A 12,654-nucleotide genomic window follows, 5' to 3' on the forward strand; every position below is an offset into this window, starting at 1 on the left:
CGATAAATGCAGTAGCTCAAGCTCACAGATGCATTTTTCGGCCCTTATGTGGTACTGAATAAGGCGCTCTTACTGAGTGCATTATCGTAATTTAATAAAGTGAAATCCTCATGCGCCTCATGAGTCGAAAACAAATTCAAGGGCAAAACCATTCAAGTGGTAGCGGATGACCGAGCGAAGCTGGGCCGGTTTCATTCGGTTGCACACATTAAGCGCTTCTAATAGTGTCTAAATGCGAAAGCATGAATGTGTAATTGAAGGCCTGTGGCGCCTTGCTTCCGCCTCGCGTTGTCGAAGGGCGTTGCAATCTTGCCGCTTGAGACGCTTTGCTTTGCGATCCGCCTTGATGCTTTCGAATGGCTTCGATCTGCTTCCTACGCGTTGCGCCGCTGCTCGTTCCTGCCGCCATGTACTGGGAAAGTTGGTGGCGACGGCGAATTTACTTGCTTCTCCTTTGGCTCGTTCAACTACGTTCGTCAGCTCTCACCATCTGTGATGCACTGACGTGGACGGCCACCTCTCGCTACAGCCCTGCTGGGATACCCTGTCCCCACACCCTCTCTCTTTATAAGCTTTCAGAGCACTCCGAAGATTTCCGGACCGCAGATCCCTTTGTTAACTTTTCAGTGGCGTACGGAAATATTGAAACACGTGAAACAGCGTACAAGGCAGTATAACCATCAGAACACGAGTTAAATTAATTCCACAAACTCTTTACGCGCAAATTTTAAGAGTGGACTAAGATTCTTCGCAAAGTAGCACTGTAGCAAACACCAGCCAACAGTTCATAACGCTTCGCAAAATTCGTCAAATCACCGCCATTTGTTGTCTGTGTGTGTCTGCTACAGTGACGTAGATCAATACGACGACGTCAAAATAGTGTCCCTCCAGGCATAATTCACAACTGGCTTCTGGCGAAACCTTTACAAAATGAGATAGCAACAGCAGCAATCTTTTGTTTAAAAATATACTTGTTGAAATGTAAAATTAATTCTAATGAGATGCTTAGCAGAAGGTAGTCACTGAGGAGGGCGAAAGAAAAAAGAAAATTAACTTTCCAGAAACTAAATAAAGTAGTTCGTTAAATAAAGTAGAAAATATTGCCGAAGCCTTTTACCTCTTGTCACATTTTATTTTCGCACACCAGGGAAGCCTCTCGGCGCACACTCATCTGCATGAATACTCTTCACGCCTTTAATTAGGCGTATTCAAAAAATGAGTTTCTGGAGGAGTAATGGACGTTTTACGGCTCTCATGGGTGCCATAAAACCCCTTATTAAACCACGGCTCTTGACGCCTACCTGGTGAAGTAAAAAGAAATGTGCAGCAGTACCTCCAGTATTATTAGGTACCTGAAAAGCGAAAAAAGCCAGTAAGACACACCAAAACAGCAAAAATTGAATTTCTATTAAAACACATACATATACGTTTTTGCACTCATCTGTTTTAAGGTTTGATTCTCGGGCATTACGATCACCAAAAAATTGGTAATTCCGTGCGTTTTTTCTTTCTAAGCTACTCAAAGTTGAGGTTATGCTAAAATCCCCCCCCCCCTTCCCAGAAAAAAAATAATAGAAAGCATTTACATCATTTTAGTTATACAAATACATTCAGTTCTCGCAACAGAGCAGACAAATGCCTCGAGAGCCCCTAAACTACACTTTTGTTGAAGAAAACTCAGCGGGCTGTTTCTAATTAGGCGGGTTATTGAACAGCCAACAAGCTTTTCAGTCACCTTGACTATTCTGAGACGGTTCTTGCGAAAACACCGAGAGAAACTTTACGGGGCCTTTATTTTGGCAACATCGAATCCACAATACTGAGGAACTTTCGGGCCCTTAGATCTTTCAATAAATGAGTCAGTCCTATGATCATCCTCAGATGCGCACGCACACACACACGCCAGTTGTTGGCACACATTCCCATTGAAAAGAAGATCAAAAATTTATGCCTTTCCACTCAGAATAAGGATGAACTGCAAAGCTTGACGCCATTCACGGAGTGCACGAAACAAAACACGTTTGTTTGTAATTTGCGATTGAGCATACTTCCCAGCCAATTGGTTGAATGAAATTTGGAAGGACTCGAGCTCTGTTCTAGGGGACAAACATGGGCGGTCTGTTTCCCTCCCCCGTCACCCGCATCTGTGCGTGAACACACCAACCACGACCTAAACTGCTTGACCATGGTGGACAGCTGACAGGTCGCATTGAGCCGTGAGACTTCCACGTTTAAATCTCTTCGCCAGCACAACGGGCATGTCATCGGTATACCGGCATGACGTCCAGCTGTGCTTGCACGACTCCTCTTCCCACTTCCCCCCAAACCCGTGCCTGCATAAACCGGCAACTGGTGATGGGCGCGTGAATAGGCGTGAAATACACTGGCAAAATGTTGCTCGGAAAGTTTTTCAATCAGAGAGGGGGTGGGAAGAAGAAACTTTATTATCCCATCCGTTGTGGCTGTGGTCACTCCGGAACACTGAAGGGTGTTTCTCTCCAGTACTACCTGGCTGTAGCCGGCCTTCCGTGCCCGATTCCCCAGCTGAATCTGGGAGCAGGGGTCGGAGCTGGTCGGCGTCGAAGCCCACGGTGAATAGGCAGTGTTCTAAAAAACAAAAAAAAAAATAGTGCCCTTCCACTTTGTAAAGAAGGATAGCGTGCGAGGCTGGACGCGGTACACAGAATGCACGGAACAAAACACGTTTGTCTAATTTGGGGCGGAGCATCAGTCCTAACAAATTAACTTAACGAAACTTGGGAGGGCTCGAGCTTTAGTCTAGCGGACAAACATGGAGCTATCTGTTTCCGTCCTGCGTCGTAGGCATCTTACTGTCTGGGTAACACAACAACCAAATCCGCTCCACCACTGAGGACATTGGACAGGTCGCATTGGGCCGTGTGACGCCCGTGTTAATGCCTCCCACAGAAAAACGGACATGTCATCAGTGAGGGCATGAAACCTACAGCTGCGTTTGCACGCCCACCCCGTTTCCCTTCTTCCCTTCATACCCAACCCATTTTCACACAAAAACCGGCAGCTGATTGTGTGCACGTGCTTACAGGTGAAAGACACCATCGAAAATGTCGCTGTGACCCGCCGCGGTGGCTCAGTGGCTAAGGCGTTGCGCTGCTGAGCACGAGGTCGCGGGTTCGATTCCCGGCCGCGGCGGCCGCTTTTCTGATGGAGGCGAAAAGCAAAAACGCCCGTGTGTACGAGATTTCGGCGCACGATAAAGATCCCCAGGTGGTCAAAATTAATCCGGAGCCCTCCACTACGGCGCGCCTCATCGCCTGCGTTGCGTCGGCGCGTTAAACCCCACAATCAATCAATCAAAATGTCGCTGTGAAAACCCTTGAAGCTGAACAGGAGATATTGGCTCACGCCGGTGTTCCAAGCGGGTAAGGTACTGTTCATCCGGCAGGGATTCGCAGCTGCTCTACAAGATGGAACTTGCGGCGGCAACAGCGGCAGCAGCGGCTTTCCGTTCCTTTCACATTTTTTCGGGCTTCTGTTCCAGCCGACATTCCTTCCATTCCCGCTCTTATTCTCTTGAGCGAACGACATGCGTCGGTCCCATAGCGAGTTAAAAACCTGTCAGGACTGGAGCTTTATCCTCGCGGACAAACATGTGGCTTTCGGTTTCCCTCCCTCCTCGTAGGCACCCTACTGTCTGGATAACGCTCCACCCCAAACCCAAACCGCACGACCACGGAAAACAGCTGACGGGTCGCATTCAGCCGTGAGACTTCCACGTTATGTCTCCAACCAGCATAACAGGCACGTCATCCGTATCGTGCAGACATAAGCCCGTGCAGACATAAACCGGCAAGCGATGATGGGCGCATGCCTTGACGGGAAATACACCTGCGAAAATGTCGCGCGGAAGAACTTTGAAGTCTAAGAAAAATTAGGGGCTCAGGTCGGCGTTCCAATCGTGAAAGTAGCTCTTCATTAGGGAGGGATTCGCAGTTACTGGACAAGGTGGTCTCTCCGGGTGTCCGTCGTTTGCAGGTGCATACGCGCTTGTGTTGAATCTCCGCTATGAAATGGTAGCAGCGCTACGGCAGTTATCACTCGATTGCGGAACTTGTGGAATAAGAATCAGTACTGGCGGGGGAATAATAAGTGTGAAAGACGGCTAGGCGGTGGCGGGGTGGAGTGCCGCAGAGGCGCCAAGTCAAGCAGCTTCACCGGAATTAAAACAAGGCGGCGGGGGGGGGGGGGGTGGAGTTGGCTTGTCAATAGATATCATGAACAACGGTATATTAAAATACCACCCCCCCTCCAAAAAAAAAAAATAATCAAACCCATTCACGGTGCGTGAGGTATTTCGCGGAGTTTGACACTCGTTCGGCGCGGTTGTTTTACAACTCCCGCATCGACCTCACGGCCATGCGCATCCACGCCACGCGCTGCCGAGCGAGCCTGCCTCAACGCTGAGCCACAGGGGCAGAGCGAGGAGGATGGCTCGCTCAACGCTGATACCGATGCGGTCACTACGGAGGAGCTGATCAAAGAGATGTCACCGGACAGACCGACGCAAGCGACAACGAAGGGCCCGTGGTCTACCATGCATACGCGTTCAAAGTGCCAACATGTCGCAGGCAAATGTTTGTCTTCTATTCACTCTCCGTCGCATGAGGGATCACATAAGTACAAGGCCGCGAGGCGGTTTCCTTCTTTGCACGCTTATAATTGTGCACCCAACAGGGTCTACATTGCCGTGAATTTTTATAATTGTTGTAACGCAATAATGGGTAGAACGAGATAATTACGGCTGTTGTTCAACTTCGTTATAACGCGGTTTGAGTGTACTGCTTCGTATTAATAACCATTACGGAAATACGCCATTGACGAGGTCTGCTTCAAGATACGGTTCTTCCTGGTTCAGGCCTACGGGCTTTAGGGAAATCTATGTGAATCCCGTATCAGAGGAGCGACCTTTAATTTCCAGGCGGCGGCGGTTGTGCTTCCACGCGATATGGTCGTGCGCGAGTCCTACATAGGGGAACCGTGCGGGAGGGCTGTTGAATTAGTCAGCTCTCGGTGGTGCCTTCGCGCATGGCGCGAGATGAGCCGTGGCAGCAACCGATGGATAGGGAGGAAGAAGGGAGCGCGGATGCGGAACCCAAGCATGCAGGGCACAGTTCATTAAACGGCGCAGTGGGCACCCGAGGGGCGTCTCGCGGCAGCATCGGTGGCCTCTGTGGTATCGCTCGCTGCCCATAACACACCCAAGGCTAGGGCTGGAAGCTGTATACGTTGCACTTACGAAACACACTGTAGATGGCGCGGCGAATTTACCCAGCGTTTACCGCGCGGAGGTGCCTTTATTTTGCGGTGCGAAATACGCGCACTGCCGTCTGCTGATTTCGCTTAATTTTGCACCCACGCTCTTTGCAGCCCCTCCTTATTCATATTACTTGCATTCTTCCACCCCTACGTCCGGTCATCAAGGCAAAAGGGTGTGCGATGTTCTTTGAAGCCTTGGTTACAAATGCGGCCTGTCTCGATTGGTGCTCCCTGCTTTCCGCGCAACAGCAGGTGAGACTTCTATAAAACAGTTCACGTAATTTGAATCCGGCTAAACTGGTTCTACGCTGAGGGAGAATCCTTCGTTTAACGTTTAGGATCGGTGCAAACAAAACAGGGCGCTTCCGATCCGATGAAGGCGCTCATTGCTAAAGCGAGACATGGGAGAACCTGATTACCAGTGACCACCTGGACGTCCAGCAACTACTGACATCTAGGGAGTCGGTCGCCCGGTCATCACTTGGATTCCAGGACTTGGGAACCACACCTACTTTATAAGGCTCAATAAAGTTTCATACTACTACTACGGCGCTTCGGATGTGTCTCACGTACCGCTACATCTCACAACATACCCCGCTACACCCATCACACTTCTTGGCCGACAACCCAATGTTTTCTATTAAGCGTGTTTTTAATTTTTTATCCTACGTCGAGTTTTTACAGCTTCTTTCATAACATGCATAATCATCCTGGCCCTATACACCAGCCATCTTCATGGATGTTAAGTCGCTTCACTTTTGTTTTTACTAAGACAATTTAGTATTTAATTGTACATCTGTGTCATCATCAAATAACTTTGTCTTTGGCGCTCTTAGACATTGCTGGCCTTGCGCCATTAATCCCAAACCATAATAATATTAATAATAATAATCATAATCATAATCATTATCATTTTGCATGTGTACCTATCAAATGTGCCGTCGAAGCCCCAATTAGTCTAACAAGAGAGCTCTGTGTAAGATGAAGCGCTCGACTGATCTCCTGTCTGCGGTTTCTTTCTAAAACACGCGCCCCTGAGTATTTGTCATTCTCGATTTTGAGGAGAAATTAGGCGTCGGCAGCACGTTTTTTTAATTATACTTCAATATTGTGGTATTTTTGCCTTATCTACGTTTTTAAGAGATCTTCACTGTCTTCGCCTGTTCGAGATTTCAAAAATTCCTCTGGAACTTAAGTCCTTCCGTGCTTGAAGGGGAAGCTTGCTACGTCAAGTTTGCGTCTCTTTCTTCGCTTCCGTTTCCTCGTCTTTTGACGCAAATTCCTACTACGTACAAGCTGCCCTAAATTCCCCCGACAGCTTTCCCAGGGTCAGAGCTCTACTGTATGCACTTGTTCCACTCAAGTGCAGCCACGTTCACTTGTTAGCGCAGTGATGACGCTCTCGGGCCTTGCTCTGGAGACCAGGGTTCAAAGCTCACACGAACTAAAAATGTGTTCTTTTATTTATTTTACTTTTACCCCGATGACCATTTTGCTACCATTCGTGTTGCTGACGTTGACGTCGGTCATTTTTCGCATTTAATTAGGCATCTCAGCATTCCGCCTAAATATTAGCTCATCTGTCTCTTTCGGTAAGTTGTTTGAGTGACATACGTCACTACTCATCGTTCGGAAAATAGCGATGTTCTGAACGTTTAAACAGCTTTTTTTCTTTACGTTCTTTTATACGTGTGATAGTGCCGATAGCGACAGTGCGAGGCAGTTTTTAGCAGTTTTTAGGACCAGAAAAACGTCAGTGCACCACCAAGAACGAAGATAGCCACACTATTCAAACTATTCCGCGCTTGCCAGGTAATCACATAAAGCATCCTGGCCCTTGTTGTAACCCGTTTACCTTTGATTTAAAAAATTACGCCCACCTCCCCTCGCGGGAACCCTGGTGTGATGCGACGCTGAGGGAGGTTCAAGCGCAAGCGCAGAGCAACCGTCGACCGAAAGGCCACCGGAGAGCAGCACACCGGTTATATGCGCAGCGCGGCCGAAGGAGAGGAGACCGCGGAGAGAGAGAGTACTGCACATGCGCAGCACCGCGCGCAGCGGCGCCTACCGGCGGAGTGAGAGCGCGCTGGGCCGCACACGCGCAGATTTGGGAGAGTGTGTTCGCTTTCACCTGGGCACGCGCCGGCGCCAGTGCGTCTGCCGCGGCTATGACGCAACACAATCCAACACATTGCAATTTAATTCAATCCAATCCAATTCCAAGTCAAGCCGAGCCAAGCCAAGCCAAGCCAAGCCAATCGAATCCAATCCAATGCCCCTCGCGAGAGAGTCTTCGCTATCGGAGAGGAGAGGGGAGAGTAAAAAGGCTGCGGGCAACACCGGACGCACGCAGGAAGGACGGACAACAACGGACGCACGCAGGAAGGACAGGGCCACCGACAAGAGATGCTCTGAGCGTCGCATCTAAACATCTGGAACTCGAACTTCTTTGGAAGAAGGAGAAACTGGAAAAGCAGTTGAGTAGAAAGGTACAGCAGTTTTGTTTTTAATATAAAAACTTTTATTATTTACGAGCTCATATTCCCTACAGGAGACCGTGCCGGCTTGAAACGGTTCGAATTTTTACTTCCCGGGTGCGCGTACCCTACGTTAACTACTTCTTTATTTGTAGCTGTTGTGGGTAGAGGCCAGCAATAAATATTGGGTCGTTATACGTGCCTTCGCCTTCCTTTTCCCACTCGGCGCACGCCGATTGCCTCTACGTGCCACAGAACGGCCGTTGGCCTGCGGCCGGGTTAATGTCTGTACTCGGACTGTAGCCTCAATGGCGCTGTGGACGTGCTCGAAGAAAGTTTCCTTATACGGGCATTTATCGGCTCGATCCAAATGATACTAGGTTGCTTGAGTCCGATAAAATAGCCCAACTCGGGGGTACCTCTTTGTCACCAATGAATGCTGGTACGCAGAGGTCACTTCCAGACAATTTTGTGATTCTATCTGAGTTGACATAGCTCGTACAGAGCTTCTGGTTCATGCTGCCCACAACGTGGTGTTTTGGAATAGGTTTAAAAAACAACAACCGCCGGAGTATATTTTTTCTCGATTGGTGATGAGCCATCCTCAGCGCGGAAAACTCCTCCTTTTTTTTAAATGTAGTTGAATCAATCGAACATGTAAATGGTTTATTTACTGGTTGGACTCTAGTTCATGGCCACTTAACCCCTCGTTTACGAGAAAAGTTGGGACTTCTAAATTTTTTCGCGTTGCTTTGATCCCTAGAAGGTGCTTTTTGTTGTTTTTGTTGTTTACGGCGGTCAGCAGTCAAAGAAAGAAACCGGTGTTTGTTGGCGTTCCTGTTTTCTTTGTTTTTACCTCTATGGCTGCGCACACGACCCACGTATCTGTGCACCTCTCCTAGAGCATCTTTTCAACAAAATTTCCTGTGCATCTATGTGGTGTCAAGTATGCAATCCCTCACATTGTTGTACTTCTGCCCAATATTCTTAAAGGTTTGGGATTAAAAAAGGTAGAACCATTAAAAGCGCCTTCGATGCCTTGCACATAGGGAACGCTATCCTGATTCCGGTAACTCACTAAATCGTTAGTTAATCGTTACTGCGGCAATCGACTTTTGGCATTAGTCTAGTAATTGTGCAGAAATAGAGACGCAAAGTGAAACGCAGAATGCATAAAAGGAAATTAAACAAATACTACAAAAACAAAGCGCTGAGGATGCTTTCTACTTTACAGAATATTAAGCCCAGCGCGGGATAAATTGGTCGTAGTTAGCGCAGGACTGGGGTAATTGGAGATTAATGGGAGAGGCCTCTGCCCTGCAGTGGGCGTAGATAGGCTGGTAATGATGATGATGATGACGATGATGATGAGATGAGAATTGCGCGAAATCCCATGCTCCACGGCATCTGATTTGCGGACACTGCTAAGCGGTTAAAAAATGTGCGTAGCTTTTGTTTTTCTGTGTTTAGGCTTTATTTTTTGTTGTTTTACTTTGTTTCTCTTTTAATCAAATCGGGTGCAATAAACATTCAGACTGCCCGATTTCTGGTCGGTCTCCCACATAAGTACGCGCCGCGAAGCGATGAACAACAGCAACTATTGGAGAAGGCTACTGGAGTCCAGTGCTTTTGTCTTTCGGTGGCACAAAGAAGCTGAGCCACTGCCATATGGATGTGTGTCACGCCGTGCACTCATTCGTTGTACAGACGGCTCATCGGCCGTGCTAGAACTATTCGGGTCAGGTTGACGTTTATTTTGTTTTTCCACTCCTCTTTATTATTTGCCTCTCTTGGCCTTCCTGACTAAATCATTTCTTCTGCTCTCTTACTTTGTGTTACCTAAGTGGCTTTCACGACTAAAACAAATTCTTCTTGTCCAATGCCCCTGACTGGGTATGGATCCTTTGACTTGCGTGACGCCCAACGACATTGTACGGACGACATCCCGGGCCCCTACAGTGCTCCGCACTTAGATCGTTACGCTATTAAGTCTACTGTATATGAACGTTGGACGAATAGACGTAAGCTAGTAGTTGACGGGCTCTTCGCTGTTGTCTCTGTTTATTCGTACGGCGGCCACTGTCAGCGCAGTAGCTAGTGTCTCGTCATCGTCGTCATCACCGACGCCATGGTCATCCTCATGATCATCTCCCATTTTATGTCCGATGCAACGCGGAGAGAGCTCCCTCTTCTATTGACCTTCCAACCATTTCTGTCCTGTGATGCCAGAATGGAATCTTTAGCACCCGTACTTTTTTTTTATTTCACCCCTTTATAGAAAAAGTTGTCTTCCTTCTCACTGGAAAATGGACTTTATTACCCGGATAGTCGACATGTCGGCAGTTTTACGCATTATCTTGCCAGCCAAAGTAGACTTTTTTCTCTAAGTTTGTCCTATGATATTTTCTACCCTAATTCGCTCCCTGGTCCAAGACGCTACTTTTCCATCAATGACTGGTTAAGTTTGCATGGCTAAGTTGGTCTTACCGAAGTCGTCTCTTCTGGATGCTTTCAATTCGCTTTCCAATTAATCTCTACAGTAGCGCCAAATAGTCGGCACCGAGAGGTCGGGAGCTCCATCGACCGTTGTGGGGCCGCAGTTTTAGTACCGCTAAGCGCGTACTCACGAACAATCGACACAACCTTGAAAACAAAACGACAGGAAAACATGGTTTTTTACTTTTGTTTTCTCTTTTGAAAGAGGCATGCGTAGTGTAACTGTCAGCTCCCCATACCTTGTTGTCTTAAATTACCACCCCTGCTCTTATTAGGCCGTATTTCTATTCAACAAATGAGCTTCTTTACTATCATAAAATCAACGCATATCTCCCCGTGTAATAAAAATCAACAAGCAAACTTTGGTCAACCCCTTTTCCGCGCACGTGATCCCCGGGAAATACTAGGTGCAAGTAGGCAACGGGCAAAATCAATTTTTACCATCCCTAGATCTATTTCCCACTAAACAAGTCTCTGTCGACTAAATGCAACAATGACATTTCTGGATCCATACGCAACCGATTTTATACTAACGCGACAAGCTTGACTCTAGAGACGAAACAGAGGTAACACCATCGCTGCATAATTGTTTAAATGGTTTCTTAATAAGCATTGCGCATTAGTTGCAAATGATACGCATCAAATATTTTAGGGCAGGTAGCCATTAGGCTCAGGCCTTGAAAGGCGCCAAACCTGTAACTCATTTTGAAAGTTCGCACAGCGCGCAACCAGATATGCAGGGAGCGTGCATAAGCAAACATTCTGGTACGGCACGTGTCTTCACTTGTCTGACTAGCAATACCCCGGCACCTTTGGACGCCCCCTATGTCTAAAGTATGAACCAAGGTAAGGTGTTTTCTGGGCCGTGGTCAGACAAGCCTTCTCAGACACCATGTTTAGATTCAAGAACCATGCTATGGGCAGCAGGTAAACTTTACGAATCGTTTCTACTAAGCCGTTCTCCCAAATTGTTTACCCTGCAGTGCTGAAGTAACACCAACGCGAAACAACGAAAAAAAAAAAAAATCCAGGGCCATCTCCACTAACGTAAAACCTGGGGCGGGATGAAGTTTGCTGTGTATAAGTGTATTCTTGGCGCCTTGGCGCTTTTGCCCATGAAGATGAAACCGTAACGTGAACGCTGAAGAGGGGCGAAGCATCTTCGCTCTTTCAGATGGCCTTGATTTAAACGCCTGACACAACTTCCCGCCTTTGTTGCGAAAATTTGAAGGTTAAAAAACGTGTCTCGCGAGCCTCCTTTGTTGCGCTGGAGTGAGGCATGGGTTCCTGCCTTCTGAGCTTAGTGGGTCATTCGTCTTCAAGTGTTTACTCGTAGCGTGCCGGGGGCCGAGAGTGGCGGTGTTCTTCTTAGGTGTTTTACTTGTGGCAGGGAAGGGAACGAGTTTACCACAATGAATGATCCTGCTCAACTTCAGGTGCTGGATAGCTTCAAGTTATCTTTCGTTCTTATTTATCCCCCTCGCACACCTTTTGTGTACACAAACATCGTAGTCCTCCTGCCTCTCCCCCTCTACGTCTCCATCGCTGAGCGCCTTTCAGGAAAACGGGGTGTTTTACTGCGGCAACAGTTCCAGCAAGCCCATTTGTTGTAAAACTGACGGGCCAATCTTCTTGCACGATGACCTTGAGGCTCGCTGTCAGGACGTGTAGCGTTTTGCTTGTGCGTTTTTAGGCGCCTTCCACCTCGGCGATTTGCTCGCGAATTCTTCAAAAGACTGGACCATTTGATTGCTTATTTCTTTAGTCTGTTATAATCTGAACAAGAAAATGAAAGTTCTTACTGGCCTTCTATCATTCCGCTTTACGGCCATAAATGGGTTTCCTGATGACAATAGCTTTTGAAGGTAAACACAAGGGCAACAGTCCTTCACAGTTACCGTTCAACAAGTTGAAGGCATTCTGTATTTTTGTTTTCACTGAAACAATTTAGTATTTAATTGTACATCTGCTTCATCATCAAATAGCTTTTTCTTTGACGGTCTTTACCCGTGTTGGCCTTGCGCCATTAGACTCAAACCATCATCATCATGGATTTGCTGCCCTCCGTAAACTAGTGAACACTGAGACAAAGGTTCAATAACAAGAACGGTTTCCTACCCATTTGGGACGGCATGATGCGTTTATTGCAAATTGACGTCCAAGGTGATAGGCTTGGACCCGTAAGGACATGGCAAAGCTCTCGGTGATGAGTCCCCGATGGATATAAATGCGTCCCATAAGATACCGCCTCCGTTCTTCTCGAAAGCAGAGCCTGAAAGTTTCCTCCCCACCCCCATCCTTCTGAAAGCGGCACGCTAAGAGCTTAAAGAGGTCTTAATAGGCTTGCGAAGGTGGCCATTTCAATCGCTAGAGTACCCCTTCACGA

This window comes from Haemaphysalis longicornis, unplaced genomic scaffold, assembly GCF_048455015.1.
Source record: "Haemaphysalis longicornis isolate Haplotype H1 unplaced genomic scaffold, Haemaphysalis longicornis Haplotype H1 scaffold_9, whole genome shotgun sequence".
NCBI classification, from domain to species: domain Eukaryota; kingdom Metazoa; phylum Arthropoda; class Arachnida; order Ixodida; family Ixodidae; genus Haemaphysalis; species Haemaphysalis longicornis.